The sequence below is a fragment of the Manihot esculenta genome, chromosome 1 (assembly GCF_001659605.2).
Source record: "Manihot esculenta cultivar AM560-2 chromosome 1, M.esculenta_v8, whole genome shotgun sequence".
Classification (NCBI taxonomy): domain Eukaryota; kingdom Viridiplantae; phylum Streptophyta; class Magnoliopsida; order Malpighiales; family Euphorbiaceae; genus Manihot; species Manihot esculenta.
This window is the reverse complement of record NC_035161.2, coordinates 29218745-29244411: the sequence shown is the minus strand read 5'-3', so window position 1 is coordinate 29244411 and position 25667 is coordinate 29218745. Positions and strand designations below refer to the sequence as shown.

At 37.6% G+C, this 25667-nt stretch overlaps 1 long non-coding RNA gene across 2 annotated transcripts; it reads right to left on the bottom strand.

The window, feature by feature from the left end:
* Positions 1 to 18627: 18627 nt before the first annotated feature.
* Positions 18628 to 21826, bottom strand: LOC110629247. 2 transcript variants are annotated; one of them, XR_002490188.2, is made up of 3 exons: positions 21537 to 21826; positions 21344 to 21433; positions 18628 to 19808 (listed from the first exon to the last, which is right to left on the bottom strand). It is a non-coding gene; the product is annotated as an uncharacterized LOC110629247 (long non-coding RNA). The 2 variants fall into 2 exon arrangements; XR_002490189.2 differs by lacking the exon at positions 18628 to 19808 and adding an exon at positions 20645 to 20919.
* Between the last annotated feature and the right edge of the window lie 3841 nt (positions 21827 to 25667).

The window sequence follows — 25667 nt, the reverse complement described above, 5'->3', positions numbered from 1 at the left end:
TGCTTGATATATTTTCTTAGCCTTGCCCAAGATTAGTGGGCGAGGAACTGATCTTTGGACCCCAAGATTGAAGGACCGTTCATTGCTAAATTTCCTTGCCCACCAAACTGTAACCATAAAAACCACAGGCCAGGGAAGCTCACCAATACAAAAAGAGCTTTTAAGACACCAAGACTGTAACAGCCCAAAAACCGATACCCCTCTGTAACGGCCCGAACCGCTACAGGCGCTAGGATCCAGATCGGCTTAAGGCCGCCGGGACCCGTAGCAAGCCAAACATACCTCCTATCACCTGGTCAAATCCCATACATGATCAAAACTTTAACATAAAAACTTAAACATCTGATGTATATACCGAGCCTGACCTGTATGCGACATAACTGAAAACATAAAGAAACCCCCTACTAAAGCCCTCATCAAAACTCTAGCTGGGTCAACATAACATACATCAAGCCGGAGACACATCCAATGAACTAGAACCTAACCTGTGCATGCATCAAACCACAAACATAAGACCTCCACTAGGGTCCTCATCAAACTCTAGCGTGGTAAACAACACATGCCACAAGATTAGTTCAAACACAACTCAACATTAAACCAATACATACATCATGTACTAAAAAGGGACTAATCAAGTCTTAAGGCCAAGCACAGTACTAATATATAAACACAACTCTACTATACTTGCATTACATTACATTATCTTACAATCCATTATATCAATTTATAATACATGTCCACACTAAAAGTACTAATCTATTACTATAGCAAGACTTTTACCCTTGACGTCTTCCTGGACTACCTCTGACCTGCAAAACTGGGGTTAGGGGAGAGGGGTGAGCTAAAAAGCCCACTGAGTAGAAACAAAGAAAACAGTTCATTAATTACATGCTTTCATGAAATGCGTCACAGCACAAACATTTCACATAACGGATTGGACATGACCATCAAAACTCCCTCTGTCTGTAACATAACATGGTGCCCGGCCCTTCGGGCTCCTCAGGACTTCATTATGCCCGGCCCTTCGGGCTCCTCAGGACTTCATTAACATAACATATCTAGGGCTATTGGGGTCGCCTTGGTCCATCCACATCAACAGTAAATAATGCAATGCGTCATATTCGTGTAACTAGTGCAATCAACCTATTACATATAAATATGATGCATGAACATGCTTTAGGCATTTGAATTTCATAAAATAAAAGATTTAGTTTCGTTCTACTCACCTCTGGCAGACGCTGAACTGACTCTGCAACTGCTAACACTGATGGCCTCCTCGGTCCCTCGGGTCCGATCCTACACAGGTGGACTCGAATGAGGTGCCAAACACACTCTAACAACTCATAAACAACTACCCAAAAACCCCCTAAAACATCACTTAAACATGCATAGAAAACAACCATGAAAAGGCTGGACAGGGCACTTTCGGCGGCACCTTCGGCGGCCGAACCCTTCCTCCAGAGACAAAACTCGGGCACTTTCGGCGACACCTTCGGCGGCCGAAAGTCCCTCTCCAGAGAAGAAAGTCAGGCACTTTCGGCGGCCGAACCTTCCTTCGGCGGCCGAAAGTCTGCTTTCAAGCCAAAACTCAACTTTCGGGGGCAAGGTTAGGCGGCCAATCCATGCATCCATAGGCAGGTTCGACAGCCGAAACTACCTTCGGCGGCCGAACCTGAGTTCATCCAGAACTCAGCCTCTTATGCATTCAAGCCTCCCAAACCTTCCAAACACCCCAAAGAAGCACCGAACTTCCTAAAAACATGCATAAACCCTTAACCATGCACAAAGGAGTTTAAACAAGCTTAAACTCCAACAAAGAACATCATAAAGCATGCATAGAGAGCTTATGACCCTCATAAGCCAAAACCATCAAAACTACACAACACCTCACTTGCTCTCTCCCAATCATGCATACACTCTCCCACATGCATAAACTAGCTTAAACCTTCAACATAACATCACATAAACATACATAAACAGGCATAAGCATACATTGGGCATAAAACCCACATAAACTTAAATATGCATATCTACCCACACTCAACCATCAAAACATCATTAAACTTACTTAAAACTTCATTAAAACACAAGGAAAGCAAGGATCTACACTTACCTCTTGAAGATCGAGGGTTGGTGCGATCCCTAACTCGGAGGTGTGGAGGATCCAAGCTCCAAAAGCCTCCAAGCTCCCAAAACTCCTATTTAAGCTTCAAAACTTCAAAACAAAGGTAGAACTCATGAAAAACTTGAGGGATGGGTAGAGAAAGCATGAAAACGACCAAAGGAGTACAAAAACTCACCTGAGCTCGAGAATGGAGAGAAAACTCGCCCATTTCCGATCTGAGGGCTCTTTATAGGTGGCCTGGTCCACGACCTTCGGCAGCCTAACGTGCCCCCTAAACTCATGCATGTTCGGCGGCCGAACTTGAGGTTCGGCGGCCGAACCTTGGCTCGTTCAAACAAAGCTTTCGGAGGCCAAAAGCGCTCCTGAAGCCTTCCCATGTTCGGCGGCCGAACTTCATGTTCGGCGGCCGAACTTCACTTTCGGCGGCCGAACCTGGCAAATGCCTCATTGGTCTTTTCTTTTCAAAACTCAATTCCTTTTCCATTTAAAACCATAAAATCAGTAAAAACATTTTAGAAAACACATTTTACCCCTCTAGAAGCCTCTGGCATCTTCAGAATTCCAGATTCCAACGGAGATTCCGCCGGAAGGTAGGGATTCCGATGCCGAAATCTTGCCGGGTATTACAAAGACAACCATTCCCGGATATCAACGAAGCCAAAAAAGATTTGGACTTCACTAGCAGGTAATAAATTAAGCCAGCAACTCTTAATAAAGTTGCAATCTCTTAAAACATGTAGCACCGACTCAGACTGAGTACCACAGCTCATACACTAGTCTGAATTAATCCATCCTCTCCGAAACCGCTGAACATTGACCATAATTTTCTCATGGGCAACTTCCCACAGAAAAACCCGCATCCTCTGCGTGCCAGGTGCTTTCCAAATAAGCTTCCATAATGGTAAGGCAACTGGTAAACCACATTTCTCCACCAGAAGAGAGTACCCTGTTTTAACTGAATACTGTCCACTAATAGAATGTCTCCATATTATTCCATCCCTTGAGTTAACATCATCATGTAGGCAAATGGGGAGTAAAAATGCTAAAACGAAATCAGGTAGCCATAAAGACAACCGATTCCAATCCCATCCATATCTAGGGATCCAATAATATCTCACAACCACCTCTAATTCCAAAGGATCAATAGGAGCAGAAACCAATCGGAAAAGAGGTCCAACCGAAAGCCAATCATCTTGCCAAAACTTAACATCAGTACCACTACGAATGTCAATAGAAACACCGCTAGAAACTAATTGGAGGCCCCAGCATAAAGCCTTCCAATTCATAAAGGCACCAGGAGGTACTCGAAGATTCCAAGAAATTCTACCATTATTATATTTCCAAAGAAGACATGAGATCCATAAGTCAGATGGGTTCATAAATGCCCGCCAACATAATTTACCCATCATAGCTTGATTCATTAATCCAAAATTTCGAATGCCCAACCCACCATTTTGCTTTGGATATTGCAAAGTTTGCCAATTAATCAGATGAACAGTAGAATCCCCACTGTTACCATGCCAAATAAAATTACGGCAAAGCCGCTCCATTTCCTTACAAATAGACACCGGAAATTTAATAGATTGCATAGTATAAATAGGAATGGAGTTCAAGACTGATTGGACCAGCGTTATTCTCCCTGCTCTAGAAAGTGCACCCGCCTTCCAACCAGCAAGCCGGCTTCGCATATCATCAACCAATCCACGAAATTGTACCTGAGATACTCTAGTATGAAGAGATGGTACACCCAAATAACGCCCAAGGTCAGAGACCAAAGGAATTCCTGATTTAGAGGATAAACGAGAGGCTGTAGATGTACTCACATTCGGAGAAACAAAAAGGCTTGACTTTAAAAAATTCACCTTTTGTCCAGAAGCATTACAAAAGATAGTTAAACAATTAATAATAACATCCAGCTGTTCTTCCGTAGCTTCAGCAAACAATACCATATCGTCGGCGAACATGAGATGTGAAACCAACGGACCATTGATGGAAATAGGAAGTGGATGCCATGCCCCTTATTCCACCGAATGTTTAATAATATTGGAAAGTTGCTCCACACAAAGCACAAACAGATAGGATGATAAAGGGTCGCTTTGCCGAACCCCACGAGTGGGCAAAAAAGACTCCAACTTCTCATTGTTCCAAAGAACTGACATAGAAGCAGAATGAACACAATGTCTCACATTCGTTCTCCATAAACTGGAAAAATTAGCTTTCTCCAAGCTCCAATCAATAAAGCTCCATTCCAGCCTATCATAGGCTTTTTCTAAATCAATTTTCAAAGCCATAAATCCATTGCCACCGTTCATTTTCCCCATAGTGTGAAGAGCCTCTTGGTAAATGACTACATTATCCGTGATTTGCCGACCCGGAACAAAACTATTCTGCTCTGGTCCAATTAAATAAGTAAGGACTTGTTGTAACCTGTTCACCAAGACCTTCGTAATAAGCTTATAAAGCACATTACAGAGGCTAATTGCCCGGATCTGACACGAACTTTCTTAACATGGAAACATGAAAAACCGGATGGATTCTCTCCATTGAAGTAGGTAAGTCCAACTTATACGATACATTCTCGATCTTCTGCAGGATCTCAAAGGGTCCAATGTACCGTGGAGCTAGCTTACCTTTCTTCCCGAACCGAATCACCCCTTTCATCGGAGACACCTTGAGCAATACCAAATCCCCCTCCTGAAACTCCACTTGCCTTCTGCGGATATCTGCATAACTCTTCTGTCTGCTTGCAGCAGTCTTGATCCTTTCTCTGATTATGGGCACCATTCTGCTGGTGATCTCTACTAGCTCAGGCCCTGCCAAGGCCTTTTCTCCAACTTCTTCCCAACAGATGGGCGACCTGCACTTCCTTCCATACAAAGCTTCATATGGAGCCATCCCTATGCTAGCATGATGGCTGTTATTGTAGGCAAACTCCACCAAGGGTAGATGCTGCCTCCAAGAACCGCCAAAATCCAACACACACATTCTGAGCATATCTTCTATTGTTTGAATGGTCCTCTCTGATTGTCTGTCCGTCTGTGGATGGAAAGCAGTGCTAAAATCCAACCTGGTACCCATAGCATTCTGCAAACTCCGCCAAAACCTGGAGGTGAACTGGGATCCTCTATCCGACACTATTGAAACAGGAACCCCATGCAGCCTGACAACCTCATCAACATACACCTGCGCCAACTTGTCCACAGAATAGCCACTCCTGACAGGGATGAAGTGAGCAGATTTGGTCAGTCTGTCCACAATCACCCATATGGAGTCCAATCTGTTGGATGCTGCCGGTAACCCCACCACGAAGTCCATAGCTATATTCTCCCATTTTCACTCTGGAATAGGTAGTGGGTTAAGCATTCCAGCCGGCTTCTGATGTTCCAGTTTCACCCTCTGACAAACTTTGCAGGCTGACACGAACTGTGCCACTTCTCTTTTCATAGCTGGCCACCAATACACTTTCTTCAGATCTTGATACATTTTGGTGGCTCCAGGGTGAACACTGTATCTGGCATTATGAGCTTCCCTCATAATGTCTCCCTTCAGTCCCACATCATCTGGTACACACAATCTATTCCCATAGCGGAGGGTCCCCTTGCTGTCAAATCTGAACTCTTCGTTCTTGCCTGACTGTACAGTCCTGGCAATCTTCACTAACTCTGGGTCCTCATGCCGTTTCTGAGCCACCTGCTTCAGAAACACGGGTGCCACTCTCATCTGCGCTATCAAAGCACCTGTACCAGACAACTCCAACAGTAAACCTTCATTGATGAGCTCGAAGAACTGCCTCATCACTGGCCTCCTCTCTGCTGAAATATGGGACAAACTGCCAAGTGATTTCCGGCTCAAGGCGTCTGCCACAACATTCGCCTTACCCTGATGGTACTGAATCTTGCAATCATAATCACTAAGCAGTTCCACCCATCTTCTCTGCCTCAGATTCAACTCTCTCTGACTCAAGATGTACTGCAGGCTCTTATGATCTGTGAAGATCTCACATTTTACCCCGTAAAGGTAGTGCCTCTACATCTTGAGTGCAAAGATTACATCTGCCATCTCTAGGTCATGTGTAGGGTAATTCAACTCGTGCTTCTTCAGCTGCCTAGAAGCATAAGCAATTACCCTTTCATTCTACATCAGCACACAACCCAGTCCCACACGGGACACATCATAAAAGACTGTAAAGTCCTCATTACTGGTCGGCAGAGCTAACACCGGTGCTGAAGTCAACCTCTTCTTTAGCTCCTCAAAGCTCTCCTCACACTGGTCGGTCCACACAAACCTCTGGTTTTTCTTAGTCAGTCTGGTCATAGGAGCTACAATTTTAGAGAAGTCCTGGACGAACCTCCTGTAGTAACCTGCCAAACCCAAGAAGTTCTTGATCTCTGTTACTGTAGTGGGTCTAGGCCAGTTAGCTACGGCTTCCACCTTCTTGGGGTCCACCTCTATTCCATTTTCTGACACTACATGCCCCAAGAATGAAATGCTCCTTAGCCAGAACTCAAACTTGGAGAACTTGGCATATAAGCCATGTTCCCTCAAGGTCTGCAGAACTAACCTCAGATGATGGGCATGCTCCTCCGCATTCCTAGAATACACTAATATATCATCTATGAAGACAATAACAAAGTGATCCAGGTACTGACTGAAAACTCGGTTCATGAGATCTATGAATGCTGTAGGGGCATTGGTTAACCCGAACGGCATCACAAGGAACTCATAGTGCCCATATCTGGTCCTGAATGTTGTCTTCGGCACATCCTCTTCTCTTATCCTTAGCTGATGGTACCCAGATCTCAGATCTATCTTGGAGAAACAACCTGCTCCTGCTAGCTGGTCGAATAGATCGTCGATCCTTGGCAACGGGTACTTATTCTTGATAGTGACTTTGTTCAACTGCCTGTAGTCGATACAAAGTCTAAGGGATCCATCTTTCTTTTTCACAAACAGCACTGGAGCACCCCAAGGTGAGGTACTCGTCGAATGAAACCCTTATCTACCAATTCTTGCAACTGCTCCTTAAGCTCTTTCAATTCAGCTGGTGCCATCCTGTAGGGAGGGATAGAGATTGGTCTGGTTTCAGGCATCAACTCAATTTCGAACTCTATCTCCCTAGCAGGTGGTAAACCTGGCAGCTCGTCTGGGAAAACATCTAAAAACTCTTTGACCACGGGCACTGAGGCGGGCTCTCTAACATGACTATCCAGCTCTCTCACATGAGCTAGAAAACCCTGAAAACCCCTCCTGAGAAGCCTACGAGCCTGTAGGGCTGATATCAAACCTCTAGGTGTACCCCTCCTGTCTCCTCTGAAGACAACCTCTGACCCATCCTGACATTTGAACCTGACTACCTTGTCTCTGCAATCCAAAGTAGCACTATGGGTAGATAGCCAATCCATCCCTAGAATGATGTCAAAATCTGTCAAATCTAGAACCACAAGGTCGGCGAAAAGGCATCTTCCCTCAACAAAAACTAGACTACACTGGCAGACCGACTCTGCCACTGACGGGTCACACTTGGGTCCACTGACCCATAGGGGACACTCTAACCCAGAGACCATCAACCCCAACCTCTCGACAGCCCTCGGAGCAATAAAAGAATGAGATGCACCAGGGTCCATTAATGCATACACATCAGAACAACCAATGATGAGATTACTTGACACCACTGTGTTAGATGTGTTTGCCTCCTGCTGAGTCATCGTGAAGATCCGCGCTGGAGCTGATGGACCTTCACCTCTGAAACCCGATGAAGAAGAGGCTGTCCCTCTCCCTCGACCTCTGCCACTAGCCTGAGTCGCGGCTGGAGCTACTGGCTGAGCCACACTACCAGAAGCTGTCTGCTGGGATTGTGCCACAAAAGCTGCTCTAGGACACTCCCGTGCCATGTGTCCCTCCTGTCCACATCTGAAGCAGGCTGTCGTCCCAAACCAACATACTCCTTTGTGTGGCTTCCCACACTTCATACATGATGCATTATCTGCACCTGAGCTCGAGCCACTTCCTAATCCCAGACCTGATTTGATCTTGTTCCAGAACTTGTTCTTCTTTGGCTTCTTGGTGGTACTGCCCCACCTCTTACTAGCTGAACTCAGAGAAGAAGGGTCTACTCTTCCCCCACCTGGGGTCTTGGAACCAGAAGGCTGTGCTACTGACTGCTTAATTTTCCCTTCGATTATTGCACTAGCCTCCATCCTCCGAGCCATATCCACTATGGCATGAAAACTCTCTCTTTCTGCTGACTGGATCAAGGAGGAATACCTGGAATGGAGCTTCATGATATACCTCCTTGACTTCTTCTGATCTGTGTCCAGATTCTGCCCAGCAAACGGCAACAGCTCCAAGAATCTGTCTGTATACTCATCCACACTCATCTCATCTGACTGCCTCAACTGCTCAAATTCAATCATCTTCAACTCCCTTGAACTGTCAGGGAAAGCCCATCCTGCAAACTCATTTGCAAACTCCTCCCATAATAGGCTGTCCAACCTCGGGTTCACATAGTTTTTAAACCACTCATGGGCCTTCTTGCATTTTAGTGTGAACCCAGCCATCTGAATGGCTCTACTGTCATCAGCTCCTATCTCATCTGTTATCATCTTGACCCTCTCAAGGTATACAAACGGGTCATCACCGGTTTCATACTGGGGAGCACCCAGCTTCATGTAGTCGGTCATCTTGACCTTGCTCCCTCCAGATGAGCTAGGTTTAGGTGTTTGGGTTTCTAGGACAGTAGGTTCTGCTGGTGGTGGAGGAGGTGCAGCATCCTCTGGGGCAGTGTTTGCTATACCTGGGTAGAAAGATGGGGGTGGGTACATAGGGTACTGTGAGTATGGTGGGTAGAAATGTGGGTATGGCATATGTGAGTGGTAAGGGCTAAAGCTGGGGTAATCCGATGCACCTCCCATCGAATACCCGGGATTCTGAGAAAAGGGTGGGTACTGAGGTGGCTGAACAAATCCCGAGGCCTGAGTGCCTCCTTAGGACTCTCCCATACCCTCCTCCGATATACTCACTCCAAGACTGCCATCCCTCCTCTGATCCACATCCATATCATCCCCTACATCCTCTGACATTCCTCCTTGCACTGTCCCTCTTCTGCTCATATCAAAAGACCTTCTAGGATCCCTTGATGCTCTCTCCCTGCTAGACCTGCAGGACATTGCCCTAGGCAATGCTGGAGGACGGGCATCAGTGCCCTTATCCTGGGGTGGTACTCCAGTCAATCGTGCAGATCAACGAGTTCCTCTCATCTTGCTTACTGAAAAACAGCACACATCACATAAACATTAGCATCAAATGGTTCATGTGCAAACACATGAACCCGCATCACATATATCACATATCATAGCATAACATTAATGCACATGTATATAATCATGGCATTTCACATCATCATTCAAGACAGGACTCTACATCCTATCCTAGTGGACATGATTTTCCTATTGTGCTTGACCTTCTAGAACATCTATGAGCCCGACACTCTAGGTCCGACTATATGAACCTAGGGCTCTGATACCAATCTGTAATGACCCGAAAATCGGACCGCTACCGGCACTAGGATTCGGGTCCCGGCGGCCTTAAGCCGACCCGGATCCTAGCGCCGGTAGCGATCCGATTTTCGGGTCGTTACAGTCATCTCAGCCGGTTTTATAGTGCCGAGGGTCATTTTTCGAGGCTGGTCACCTACCTCACTGAGGTCTTGTGCAAGATTCAGGCTCTTAGGTCTTACTGTCGCTTCCAGGCTCTCTAGCCTTGCAGGGGATTCAGGCTCATTGGCCTTACTGTCGCTTTGTCATCTCAACCGATTTTGTGGTGCCGGGGGTCATTTTCTGAGGCCGGTCACCTACCTCACTGAGGTCTTGCGTAAGATTTAGGCTCTTAGGCCTTACTGTCGCTTCCAGGCTCTCTAGCCTTGCATGGGATTCAGGCTCATCGGCCTTACTGTCACTTCATCATCTCAGCCAATTTTGTGGTGATGGGGGTTATTTTTCGAGGCCGATCACCTACCTCACTGAGGTCTTACGCAAGATTCAGGCTCTTAGGCCTTACTGTTGCTTCCAGGCTCTCTAGTCTTGCATGGGATTCAGGCTCATTGGTCTTACTGTCGCTTCGTCATCTCAGCCGGTTTTGTGGTGCCGGGGGTCATTTTTCGAGGCCGGTCACCTACCTCACTGAGGTCTTGCACAAGATTCAGGCTCTTAGGCCTTACTGTCGCTTCCAGGCTCTCTAGCCTTGCATGGGATTCAGGCTCATTGGCCTTACTGTCGCTTCATCATCTTAGCCGATTTTGTTGTAATACCTGGCTAGATTAGACATCGAAATTCTTACCGTCCGGTGGAATTCGAGGATGTCAGAGGTTTCTAGAAGGGTAAGAGAAAGGTTGTCTAAAATGTTTTCAAGTGTTTGAAACGTTTAGAGTGGAATAGGATTGAGTTTTGAAGAGAAAAGACCAAGGAGGATTTGGCCAGGTTCAGCCGCCGAAGTAAAGTTCGGCCGCCGAAGTAAAGTTCGGCCGCCGAAAGTGCCTTAGATTTGGCTTCCGAAACTCCACGTTCAGCCGTCGAACGTTGCATGGTTTTGCATGCAGGTTTGGCTGCCGAAGGTGAGTCGGTCAGCCCCCTATATAAGCACCTCCAGTCGGTGAAATGGATAAGTACAGCTTGTCTTTTCACTTTCAGAGGTGAGATCTTGTCCTCCATGGCTACTCTTCATAGTTTTATCAAATCTTGCAAAGGTTTGAGTGATTTTAATGTTGTTTTGAAGGTTTTGAGTTAAAAGGTAGGTTTTGAGGTTTGGAGGATTTGAAGAAGAGTTGCTCCATATTTGCAAGTTTAGATCGTTCATCTTCTTGATTTCAAGAGGTAAGTGAAGATCTGGAACTGTTTTTAATGATTTACAGAGGTTTTATGGAGTTTTTGGGTAGAGTTGCATGAATAGGGTAAAACGTATGTTTTTGAGGGATTATGCATGAAAGCTTGTATATGTGTTTTGTTTGTTGGGGTTTTAGGTAGTTTTGGACCCCTTTGTGCATATACTAGAGTAGTTGTGTTATGCATGTTTTGGGTGTTGGAAGGGATTGAGAAGCTAGGTTGCCGTCGGGGATGAGTTCTGGATGAACTCAGGTTCGGCAGCCGAAGGTACATTCGGCGGACCGTTACAGAGGGGTACCGGTTTCCGGGTCATTACATTTGTCGTGCCGGGAGTCATTTTTCGAGGTCGGTCACCTATCTCACTGAGGTCTTCACTTAGGATTCATGATTTTTTCTGCAAAATAAGAGCTTGCATAGAGCGTATATAACGAGGATGCTCGTTGTTAATTCAATAATATCATCAATAAATAATATGTTGCACATGTCACTTAATTTCATATTTCAGATGAATGTAAATATTAGCTCTAACTAACAATATTAACTCATGCAATTTAGAGGTTCAATAAATAATATTTTGCATGTGTAAATTTCTCTAAGATTTTTCAATCTATAAAATACATGATCTTTTTCTTAGGAATGTCTGTGCTAACATTAATAATAAAATTGTCATGACAATACTTGAATTTTAATGTTATGTGAGCAATTATCAAGATATTTAAACTCAGAGAAGTATACTTTAATTAAATTTAGCATTATTATTTACATGCAAAGCATATCTTTTAATAATCTATAAAATCCTTTGTATTCAATAATAATTAATAAAAAACAATTGCCAGTAACTAAAGGCAGTCTTGAAATTCTAAAGCAAAATAATAAGCATACACAACAAGAGGCAATTTTGAACAGTTGGAGTCTTTTCACCTGAGCTTTTCCGTCGATCTATTTTTCATCATTTGTTGTGTAGTCCGACCTCACCTATTTGTTGTTCAGTCAAAGAGCTGTTCAATCTACCTAACCTGCTTCATTTTTTCTCGCATATCCTTCTTTTTTATTTTATTTTATTTTTTATTTATTAATTTTCTCTCTAATTTACTAATTTGGGACTCTATAGCCGACCTGCCCATCTAACCTTTACAACATATATACGGCCGACCTCACAATTTCAACAAATATATACATCACTTATTTTATTTATTTATTTATTCTATAGAAAATATTAAAATTTTATATTCATAGATTAGTATTTCGATCTGAAATTTCACTTCACCAGATTTCAAAGAAAAAGTTAGTAGTAATAAAATTTAATAAATATTAAAATAAACTATCTGAAAGACTATCAAAATATTCCTGAATATAATGAATCTTTCTTTTCAGCTGTGTTATTGTAAACCTCCCGTTTTCTTTTTTGTATAAACTTTCATACATTCATGTAGATCTCAATGGGTGAATTTAGAAACTTTAAAGATTGTAAAATCTCTTTCGCTCCTACAGACGGCGCCAATTGATAAATTTGATTTTCCTCTTACTCCATGATAGATCTGATTTTCTTCTTGCTCCATCATATGGGTCTCTCAATGTTCGGTTTGATGAAAGGACCTGCAAAATAAGGAAAGATGATCAGGGGTCTACCAGGGATGCCCCCGGTGGAGACCCTCCGATGTTGAAGTCAGATTCATGAACTATGATAGTATGGATAGGCAAGAGTTACATAGAAAAATAAAATAAAAAATATGGAGCCGAGAAAGAAGCAGAAAGGAAGAAGCAGGAAAGAGAAGACCCCCTCCCTTTTTACCTGCCCCTCCTGTTCTTGCTATTGTGTTATCTGTCTATGTCACTCAAGCCCATACGTACGGACGTGTCAGACCCCCTCTCCACGCCAGGCGGCCATTTAATTCCCCTGACGCGCGTTTGGGCAGGGCTGAGAAGTGACTGGACTAGCTCCTCTCCCTCACATCACATCGCCGGACTGGGCTTTTTTCTGTTGGGTCTGGGCTCGCGGGTAACCCATTTGGCCCGGCGTGTCTGGGTCGAAGTTTGAAATGCTGAGTTGATCAGCCTAAGGAGGGTTTGATGGGTTTTGGGCTATTATTCTCCTTTTGGACCCGGTCTCGCCCAGAGTAGAGGAAGCCCAGCGGTTATTAAGGATATTACTAAAACAATATATTCAAATTAGTAGAAAATTATGAAAAGGGTTACTAAAGTATCAAATATTAAGTAATCATAGGTTTAAATATAATTTATAGATGATATTAAAATATTAGAAAATTTTGATGAAGATTATTAAATACTAAAATGAATTATTAATCAAAATAATGAAACTAACGTTCAAAATTAGCAGACAAAATAATTTTTTTTAATAATATAATAATTCAACTTGTGAATATGCATTGGATAATTAAATTGTTAAAAGCTTTTACAAAGTATCAATCACAAAAGAGAGCTCTCATTCATAAACAAACTATTTACTCTTTACTAATTTTTTATATTAAATTAAAGTCCAAACTTTTTTTCACTTACTTTATCTACAGTAAAATTTATATCAATATTCTTGATTTGAAATTATTTTCTAACATGTATGAAAATCTCTGCATTTATTATTTCTATTATTAATGCATGAAAACCATAGACAAAATTTTTGATAGAATATTAACTTATGACATTTTTAATACGGAGGTTGAAAATATATATATATATATATATATATATATATATATATAAAATGTGATTGAAATAGAACTGTATTGCGATTGGTCTACTTATAAAAAAGGAAAATACGAATGTGATATGGTTAGTGTTTAGAATAGCCACTTTGCGCTCAAGTTAATAAATTGAAGAGAAGGTCGTATGTAATGTAATATTTTGAACTTAATGTATAAAAATTGTATATTTTAATTTCTGTATTCATCTACTTTTATACCGTCAAAAGATAAAATTGGTTATTGCATTTCTTAAAAATCCGAGTAGTATCGACTAGTGATATAAAATTCCGCGATTACAGAAGTAATGAGAATCTGTTGGATTGCGTTCTCTAACGGTAATTTTTCATAGAGTCTCGTCTTATAGTTGAGAGAGCGAGTTTTGACGAATAGTTGAAACTTGTAGCGTTTTTTTTCCTTAGTGATCGAGTATCACTTGATCAAAATCTTATCACTTGATCAAAATCTTATCACATGATCTTATTTTCGAGAGCATGATCTATTTTGAGTGATTATTATGTTACATTAATATATATTAAAAATTATAATATCAATTTCAATATAATTTCTAAATAGAAGTAAATGTTTTTTTTTTTTTTTTAAAAAAAACAAGGTTAGCATCAAGGTTATATATAGTTTCTTAGCTTTAATTAAATTGGGCTATATTTTCAAAATGTCTTTTTATTTACATTATTTATATAATTTCGTTATTGAAAATAATATATTATAATAAAATTATATAAAAAGTTAATGAAAATTATGTAAAAAAAAAACTCAATATATAAGTGGTATTTCATATTAATTCATTTTCTTGACAGAAGTTTTTGAAAGTGAAAAAGAAAATCATTTAAAAACTTCAATCTATCATATATATGTATAAAAAAATTTAATTATTATTATTTTTTAAAAATTATTAATATGATCAATGTGACTTGAGATGTTTTCTTAAATCAAGTAAGCATACAACTGCTTGCAATTTTAATTTCTATTAAAATTAACATAAAAGCTTAAAAAGTTTAAAAAAGTAATAATAATAAAAAATCTATCTTGGCAGCTGTGGCTCCATTGATGGGAATAGAAGAGAGGAGTGGAGGTGAACTTGTGAAAAGGAAAGCTGCTGTGTGGAATTACTTCAGTGGATGAATCATTGGATTCTGAGATTTTTTTATAAAAATGAATAGAATTAAGATTTGACTGTTTAACTATATAAACACTGACATCAACAATAAATCATATTCTGAATCATTTTTTGCTTTCCATATATATTATTTTATATAAAAATTTGTTCTCTTTCAATTATCTTTTGGGTAATTTTTACCCAACAAGTTTAGTCCCAAAAAAACGCAATCATTAATGGCTGTTTATCAGCTGCTTAGCCCTTGTAAGACCAGGAGATGCTTTTTGATGCCATACTTATCCAAAATGCCCCAATTTGATTAGGTGATGCTAGTGAGGGACAGTGATGGGAGACTAAAACTGGTATGTGGGTCAACCCTTTTACCATTTTTGTGATCAAGTATAGACATAATTTGCTGAATATAACAGCATAGCTAGCTGCTAATGTCCCAGAACCAGTTGTACAAATCATCCATCGAGAAAAGCTAACAATAGTTATTATCCTTAACCCAGTTCCTTAAACAGGCTAGTGCTTATAATTGGCCAAACTTACACATAGCCAAAGTGTTATTTTCTTGAAATTTTCTTAGAAAGGGTTCAGAACCTAAGTGGATATTGAATTTGATGCCAAGCTAAAGTAGTAGACAAGAATGTATAATCTGATTCAGCAAAAATCCACTCACTGAAGCTTTTCATGCTGTGCATATCCAAATTTGTATCATATTTAGAAAACAACATTAATTGCTTGTCAACATCATGTTTAATTTTGCTAGCTTATAAATAATAATGCTGGTTCAGTCATGCATACATGCAAATGAATGAGAAATGAAAATCATTGGATATATCATACCTTTTGAGTTGATGAGATCCCTTACCAAAAAAGAAAGGGTAGGTGGTTTGTGAAATGAAATGAAACTCTAGAGATATGTATGTTTGAGAGAGAAAGAGAGAGATTATTCAAAAAGAAAAATAGAAAGAAAGAGGGTTAGTAATTTAGGATGGATTTGTGGGGTTGAAAAAGACTCAAATATGATGGTGTTTTTGAAAGGATAGTGATCAATGATGAAGCCTTTTGCTACTCACCAACCCAACCCGTCCAGTGATGTCTACAGTAAAAGGCTAGTGGTTTTGGCCGTTGGGTCATTGGATAAAGCATCTCATACCTCAATTAGGCTTCTAATCACACATTTTTCTCTTTTTTTTAAAAAAAAAGAAGAAAAGAATGTGAAATCAAGATGAACAATGATTTAGATTACATAGATATGCTAATTTATAGAAGGAAAGTTGGTGTTGATTGATGCAAACAAGACCTAAAGGAGGATTGTCAATATCCTCCACAAATTAAAAACTCTTATTATATAGTTGCAAGGTCATGCCAACTTCCTATGCTAATGGCATGCAACTCATTTCAAAAATTCCTCTGTTTGGACCACATAATGTCTGCATATTGTCTTTACTTGTCTACTGTTTTTTTTTTTTTTTCCTTTTTTTTTCTATATTTTACTACTTTTACTATATCAACTCTGCCTTTGTAACTACTCCATCTCATCCTACTTTTCAATTTTTTTAGCATTAATTAGTTATCATGATCAAAGTTTAAAGTGAAAAAGATTGGCGGAAAGATCAATTTTGCTCGTGAATCATATGGCGAGGGTAAAAAAAATTGCTAAAATTATTATTTTTTTCAAATTATCCGTAGCTATAGATAAAAAATTAGGGCTTTTTGCTTTTTTAAGTTAAAAAAAAAAAAATTTCTCAAACTATGATATGAAAAATAATTTTTCCCGAATTAGGATGAAAAGTGACTCTACCGCATTCTAAAAATGCGGTAGAGTCTACCACATTTTAAAAACGCGATAAGAAAAAATAAGTAAAAAAAAAATTTATTTAGATACATTACTGCATGTTTGAGATGCGGTAATGCATGAGTGCGGTTCGACCGTGAGTATAAATTTAATTTTTATTTAATTAATTATATTTATTTAATTATATATTAAATTTATAAAATATAATTATAAAAATTATAATAATATTATTTAATAAATTTTTATTTAATTAATTATTATATTTAATGTAATTAATTATATATTAGATTTACAAATTATAGTTGTAAAAATTGTATTAATATTAATTAATTTTTATTTAATTAATTATTATATTATATTTTATTAATTTAATTAACTATATATTAAATTTATAAAATATAATTATAAAAATTATATTAATATTAATATTAATTAATTTAAATTATTTATAATATAATATTATATTTATCATATTTACTAATTTATTTTTTTGATTTATATAATTTAATTAATATTAAGAATATATATAAATATATTAATATAACATTTACATACTTAATCTCGTGTGCATTTAAGTAAATTTAAAAAATAAAATGTATTAATATAATTTATTTTATAAATGTATTAATTAATACTAAGGATATATACAATTTATTTTATTAATTATATTTATAGTATAAAAAAATTAAATAAAAAATACATATAAATATTTAAAAACATTAGAATGTAATAAAAATAAATTAATATATATACAAATGATAAAATCAAAAAATAATACTAAAAATATCAAATATCCTCGTGCTATATAGACGTTTCTTTCTTTTTTGAGAATTTGGAGTTATATATGATCAATGGTCATTATTTATACTATCACTTTCAGCTATCAATATTTATGAAGAGTATAAAAATAATAAAAATCAATATTTATAAAATATTTTGATATGAGAAAAAAATATGAAATAAAATAAATTTTAATTTTTTATAATTTTTATAATTTATAAATATTTATAAATTAATTATAATAAAAATAATAAAATATTATTATAGATATGGGAGATATAATATTTTATCGTAAATAAATTAAAATAATTAATATTTATAATAATATTAATATAATTTTTATAATTATATTTATATAAATTTAATATATAACTAAATTATATAAATTAATAAATATAATATTATATTATAAATAATTTAAATTAATTAATATTAATTTTTATAATTATATTTTATAAATTTAATATATAATTAAATAAATAAAAATTAAATTTACATTTGCATTGAGTGCCGCACTCATGCATTACCGCACTAATGCATTACCGCATTTCATTTGCTATTGCTCATATACATAATCAAACTATCTATAAATTATTAGAATTATAACAGTATCATAAAAAAAAAAAAAATCTTTCCCCTCTTGTTTCCTTGATGAGCTGATCGATCTAATATAAAAATAATTTTAATAAAAAACTTTTTAGAGTGCAATTTTTTACATAATTCACATCCACAGGAATTATGTTATACATGTATAAAAGATTATGTATTAAATATTACAGTATTAACTAATTTTTATGTAAAAATTAGATATCAAATAATGCATTCAAAGTTTCTTTAGCTAGAATATATATATACACATGCCAAAACATACAAACATCATGCATCTTGTACCAGAAACTGTCATACAACTCGAACCTAAACCCTAAGTTCAACCCTCAAGTTCAGACACCCATTTCGACAGCAAAACATAAGATTTGAAGCTTGAGACCATAACCATAAGATCCCTTTAGATGCAGAGACCACCATATATAAAAGGATACTGAACCTTAGACAATGATGTCCTCTGGACTTCAAGATAGGATTGGATAATTTTCACTTATGATCACTGAACTTAAGTCATTGTTTCATTGCAGTTATTCAATTTTAATTTGTTTCAGAAAATTATTAACGTTCAAATACTTACATGAAACAGTCACTCGAATGAGTTTCCGGCGGATTTTTCGGCGAAACATATACGTAGCATGTCCTATATAGTTTAAAAAAGGAAAAAATACCTTTGCCACGTCAGAGATGTGTGAGTCTACCCGAATTGCTTCCAAGTCTACTTGCTTTCTTCTTTCGCTCAACAACCCCAACAATATATCACTGTATTTTCGTTCGACATTGCGGAAGATTGACTCGGTGGGTCAATTTGGTGGGTGCATGAGAGAACAGAACTAGAGGAGTCTCCACCACAGCCTTTAGCAACTTCCTCCCGGAGACTCTAATATCGAGGTGCAAAGTTTTCCATTCACCCATCATCTTACGAACGGTTTTTTTCAAGGAACAGTAATCTGGTGGGAGAGGGTATTGAGCACTGATGATGGTCAGGCTCAAGACGCCTGGGCCTTGGTGAGGCCCAGGCCTTGGTGAGGCTCAAGCTAGAAAGATTGGACCTAAGCTTTTGGAGTGCCCCATGCGCGGCTCTATGCCTTATGCAAGCCCAAGGTCTGTTCAGGCAAGCTGGACTTAGCTCAAACCTATCCATGGGGCTCAAGCTTGATGATGGTCGGGCTTTAGACGCCTGAGCCTTAGTGAGGCCCAAGCTAGAAGGATTAGGCCTAAGCTTCTGGAGGGCTCCATGCACAGTTCTACGCCTTATACAAGCCCAAAGTTTATCCAGGCAAGCCGAGTTGAGCCCAAATGTAGCACCCCTACCCGGTCATTTAATTAACCGAGCAGCAGACATCACATTTTGTAACTGTTCTTTTTTTTTTTTTTTAATTTATATCATGTAGTACATGACTTCTTCTTTTCTTTTTTTTTACCGAAAATCCGGCAGAGTTTCCCCTACAATATTGACTTAATTTCACCTGTAAATAGTAATATAACACTTCTATAAACTTCAACCTCAACTCCCAAACTTCTTTCAACATCAATACAATTTCAATCAAGATCAAACACTTCATAAACTATCTCATTAGTCTTAATACAAAAACTTATACTAATCATCCATATTTATATCAAAATTAAAATCTTCAAATATATCCCTTTCAAACCATATACAACTTTATCTCTAAAACTTTATGTACATGCCAAATTTTCAAAATCAACTTTATATAAAATTTACAAAATATATCCAAGATAAATAATGATGTAATTTTGGCTGGGTTGATGCAGAACTTGATCTATTGCTACTTGGGTCTACAACCTGCGCGAGAAAAAATAAATTCCTACGCGTTAAGCAAATTGCTTAGTAGTGCTCAACTTTTTTTTATAAATAAAACATTTAAATCAAAATTCATGTAATAACAGTAATTCAAACAAATGACAAATAACTATATAACAAATAATTTGAAATAATCTAAATCATACTATTAATTCACATATATTCATACTTTAATTTCATAATCCTTTTCTTTTTCTTCATCATGTAAAAAGTTTTGTTTTCTCTCAGTACTTTTATTTATTCATTATTTTTCTTTTGGCCCCTAGAAATTTAAATGGGACTGTTAAGTCAGATAAGGAAACTGTAACTGTAGGACACAAAGTGCCAAATAATTGTACGGCTTGAAAGCCGAGTCTATAACTGTAGGGTACCTCATTGTATCCCAAAAATCAGTGTAACTGTAGTGCAATACTGCAAGATCTATATATGGCATGCCATACCCTTAAACTAACTCACAATTCCCACCAAACTTACTAGGGTCAGACTTTAAATAATTTATACATTTAAACATGATAAAAAAAAAAACTTTCAATTCAATGTAACTGTGAATTGTTCAAACTATAACATTTTATCATATTACAACTCTGCTTTTAAGTATTGTCATATCATATAAATCTATCAATTTAATTCAACTACATAAATTATAAATTCATACTTTAATCATAAATTAATTAACTATTATTCTTTTTATTTTTTTTTCTTAATATAATATATATATATATTTTTTTTCTATTTATCACAATATACCTTATTTCATTTTTTTTAAATCATTGAAACATTCAAGAGTTGTGGGTAACTCACCAGAAGAAAGAGTTGTGGGTAACTCATCAGAAGAAAGAGTTGTGGGTAACTTAACAGGAGAAGATTCTTGACTCTGAGTAGACTGCATAATGGCTTCTTCTGCCTTATCTCTCCTTGAATACCTTCTCAAATCTGATTTGTCCAAATGACCAGTTCTCTCTCCCTGATTGGATATCTCCTCCTGTCTACTAGAACTCAAACTTTCTAGTTGAACCATATCATTCAGAATCACAGAATTTGGGGTCACCTCTTCTTGCTCATTATTCTCCTCTGAAGATGTGAGTGGGTGGTACTGAAGTAGGGTTCATTTCTCAGAAGTTATATTATTATTATTATTATTATTTTTAAACATCATATTTACACTATATCTCACTTTTCTTACTCTTTTATTAATTTCTTTTTTTTCATCTAATCTAATATCTCTCTCTTTTTTTTTCTACTAATTTTTTTTTATTTGTCACTATATCTAACCAAATTATATTTCTATCAAAGAAAATGGAGTCATTTCATTAGATCCATAACCTAAATTTTTTTTGGTTAAATTACATATTAATTTTAAAATTTTCTATCTATTGAATCTATTATTTCTCAAAATTTGATTATACAAAATAATTAAACTATTATTCACTTGGTCTATTTTTACTAGGATAATAAAATTGTCAAATAGAGCATACTTAATAAATTCTTAAATTATTCAAACAAAGTTGAGCACAAACCTTTCAAAATCTTCCACAAACTTAAAACTTCCTAATCTTCCTTTTCTTTCCCTTTTCCTTTAGAGTTTCCACTTTTCCCTTCCACTTCTTCTTCATGAAAAATAAACCAATAAATCATATTAATACAATATTTCTCATAAATATTCACATAAAAATAATAAGAAATATCCCTAAATCAAAACCCCTAACATACCTTTAAATTTCAAAACCCTTGGTTACTATTCACCCTCCCTCAATCTTGAATTTTCTCTTTGATTTCTCTTCTTTTCTTCAAATTCTACTTTGAAAATATGTTGGGAGAAGATGGATAGTTGATTAGAGATGGAAATTTGAAGCTTTGGGATAGAAAGAAAAGATGGAGGAAGAGGGATTTATGCATGTTTACGGGAAGGAGAAGAAAATGAATGCGAAAAATAAATTCCCTTCCTCTTCTAGTCTTTTCTCCTTTCTTCTTTTCTTTTCTTTCTTTCTTTTTTTTTTTTTAACTTTATTTGGTTGTGCCACTTGGCTTTAAATTAAAATTTCATTTATTTATTTTATTATCTTCTTTTTTCTTTTCTTTTCTTTTCTTTATTCATATTCTTTTTATTTATTTATTATTTATTTCTTTATTTTTATTTTTACTTTATTTTTATTTTTGGGATGTTACAACTCTACTCCTCTTATAAAAATTTCGTCCTCGAAATTTTACCTGTATTAAAGAGATGAGGATATTGTGCTTTCATGACATCTTCGCTCTCCCAAGTCGCTTCTTCCATTTGGTGATTCCTCCACAGGACTTTAACAAGAGGAATTCTTTTGTTTCTCAACTCTTTTATTTCTCTTGCTAGAATTTTCACAGGTTCTTCTTCATATGACAAGTTTGGTTGTACATCACAGATTCTGTTGGAAGGATATGAGAGGGATCTGCCATGTATCTTCTAAGCATGGAAACATGAAAGACATTCTGTATCTTGTCAAGTTCTGGTAGTAAGGCTAGCTTGTAGGCTACCGGTCCTACACGTTCCATAATTTCATAAGGACCGATAAACCTAGGACTCAGTTTGCCCTTTTTGCCAAATCTCAGCACTTTCTTCCAAGGTGAAACTTTAAGGAATAATTTATCGCCCACTGAAAACTCTATATTCTTCCTTTTCTTATCTGCATATGACTTTTGTCTATCTGATGCTGCCTTTAATCTCTCCTTGATGATCTTAACCTTTTCTTCTGTTTGTCTTATCAAGTCAGGACCCACAAGCTTATCTTCACTTAGCTCGGTCCAGCATAGAGGAGTCCTGCATTTCCTCCCATACAATGCTTCATAAGGTGCCATTTTAATACTGGATTGGTAGCTATTGTTGTAAGCGAATTCCATTAATGAAAGGTACTTTTCCCAGCTTCCTTCAAATTCAATTACACAGCTCCTTAACATGTCTTCCAAGATCTGAATTACCCTCTCTGATTGTCCATCTGTTTGGGGATGAAAAGCTGTACTGAAGTTCAATCTGGTACCCAAAGCTTCATGCAGTTTCTCCCAAAATCTTGATGTAAACCTCGGGTCTCTGTCAGATATGATAGAGATAGGTACGCCGTGAAATCGTACTATCTCGTTTATATACAATTCTGCTAATTTTTCAAGGGAATAATATGTTCTGACAGGTAGAAAATGTATAGACTTCGTCAATCTATCAACAATCACCCATACATCATCTTTCTTTCTTGGTGTGAGTGGCAGAACAGTGACAAAATCCATAGTAACTCGATCCCATTTCCATTCTGGTATAGAGATTGGTTGTAGCAACCCAGAAGGAACCTGGTGCTCTGCTTTTACCTGCTGACAGGTTAAGCATTTCGAAACAAACTCTGCTATGTCTCTTTTTATTCCTGGCCACTAATAGTTCTTCTTCAGATCTTGATACATTTTGGTACTACCAGGATGCATTGCATAGGGACTACTATGAGCCTCTTCAAGTATACTCTTTCTTAACTCAGTTATGTCTGGCACACATATTCTATTTTGGTAATATAAGCAACCATCGGCTTTAATTTCAAACCCATTATCCTTCCCTTCCTGTATTTGTCTTACCTTCACTGCAATATCCTTATCTTCCTTTTGAGCTTCCTGGACTTGTTGAAGCAAACTGGGCCTAACTTTCAGTTCTGCAATAACAGCTCCATCTCTAGCCAATGTCAAGTGAGTATTCATAGCTTTGAGTGCAAGCAAATGTTTCCTGCTAAGAGCATCTGCGACCACATTTGCCTTGCCAGGGTGGTAGTTAATAATACAATCGTAGTCTTTTAACAGCTCCATCCATCTCCTTTGTCTCAAATTTAACTCTTTTTGAGTTGGCAAGTACTTTAGGTTTTTATTATCCGTATAAATGTAACACTTTTCGCCATATAAGTAATGCTTCCAGATCTTTAATGCAAAGACTATGGCTACTAATTCTAAATCATGAGTGGGATAGTTTCTTTCATGTGACTTTAATTGCCTGGAAGCATAAGCAACAACCTTTCCATCTTGCATCAACACGCAACCAAGTCCATTGTGAGAAGCATCACTATAAATCACAAAGTCCTTACCCGACACTGGTTGTGTAAGGACAGGTGCCTCTGTGAGCATAGCCTTTAATCGATCAAAACTGGCCTGACACTTGTCATTCCATTCAAACTTGACATTTTTCTGCAACAACCTTGTCAGTGGAGCAGCTATTTGAGAGAATCCTTTTACAAACCTTCTGTAATAACCAGCTAACCCCAAAAAGCTTCTGACTTCTGTAATATTCTTGGGTGGCTTCCATGCAAGGATAGTCTCTATCTTTTTGGGATCGACCCTTATACCTTTTGCAGATACTATATGTCCCAGAAAAGATATTTCATTCAGCCAAAATTCACATTTGCTGAATTTAGCATAAAGTTGTTTCTCCCTTAGCGTTTGTAACACAATCCTCAAGTGCCTATCATGATCTTCTTTTGTCTTTGAATAGACAAGAATGTCATCTATGAACACAACAACAAACTGGTCCAAGAAAGGGTGAAAGATACGATTCATCAAGTCCATAAATGCAGCTGGAGCATTAGTGTAACGACCCGAAAACCGGACCGCTACCGGCGCTAGGATCCAGATCGGCATAAGGCCGCCGGGACCCGTAGCAAGCCTAATATACATCTTGTACACCTGATAAATCCCATACATGATCATACATAAACATAAAACTGTAAACTTTTTTTTTCCTTTACCAAGCTTAACCTGTACATGCACAACTCATAATCATAAACATCAAACCCCACACTGGAGCCCTCATCAAATGCTCCAATGGGGTAACATAACATACATTAAGCTTGGTTTACATAAACATCATAAGACTTTTCATTAAAAAGATCATGTATCAAAAAAGGGATTAACAATATACTAGGGTCAAGCACAACTCTAAACCTCAATAAACATCATTACATTACATTACTGTACTATACTTTACATTACATCATTTTCATGTCCACATCTAGCTATTAAATAAAACATGACTTCTTATTCTTGCTGACCTCCTGATTCTATCCCGTACCTGCAACCTGGGGGATTAAGGGAATGGGGTGAGCTACTAGAGCCCAGTGAACAGAATAATAAAACATTATATTTAAAGTTCATGCTTTCATGAAATGCATCACATCACAAACAAATCACCTTAAGGATGAACTTGTCACCAATAGTCCTCTACATTTCCATTAGTGCCAGAACGTAGAATGGGTCCTGGTCTTTCTCTTACATAACATATCATAACATTCCAATGTGCCAGGGACGTAGAATGGGTCTTCCTGGACTTTCTCTTACATTGTGCCAGGGACGTAGAATGGGTCTTCTTGGACTTCCATACCGTATCATCATCACATCATATCATACCATACGAGGGCTAATGGATCATTCAATGCTCATCCACATCAACAACATAATATGCAATGCAACATATTCGTGAATTCTAATGCAAACAGCCTAATATATCTTATGGCATTCATGATGCGTGAATCATGCTAAAACATTCATTATTTGCTTTGAAACATAAAGAGTCATTCTACTCACCTTAGGCTAGCTCTGACAAGACACTGAAGCAGCTGCCTCACTTCTGGGGTCCTCGATTCCTCGGGTCCGAACTTACACGGGTGGACTCAAATGAGGAACCAAACATACATGAACATGACTCTAAAATACTCCCCAAAAACTCCATAAAACACCTTAAAACAATCATAGAAAACATGCAAAGGAAGGCTGAACAGGGCACTTTCGGCGGCAGGTTCGGCGGCCCCTCCAGAGCCGAAACTCAGCCACTTTCGGCGGCACTGTAACGATCCG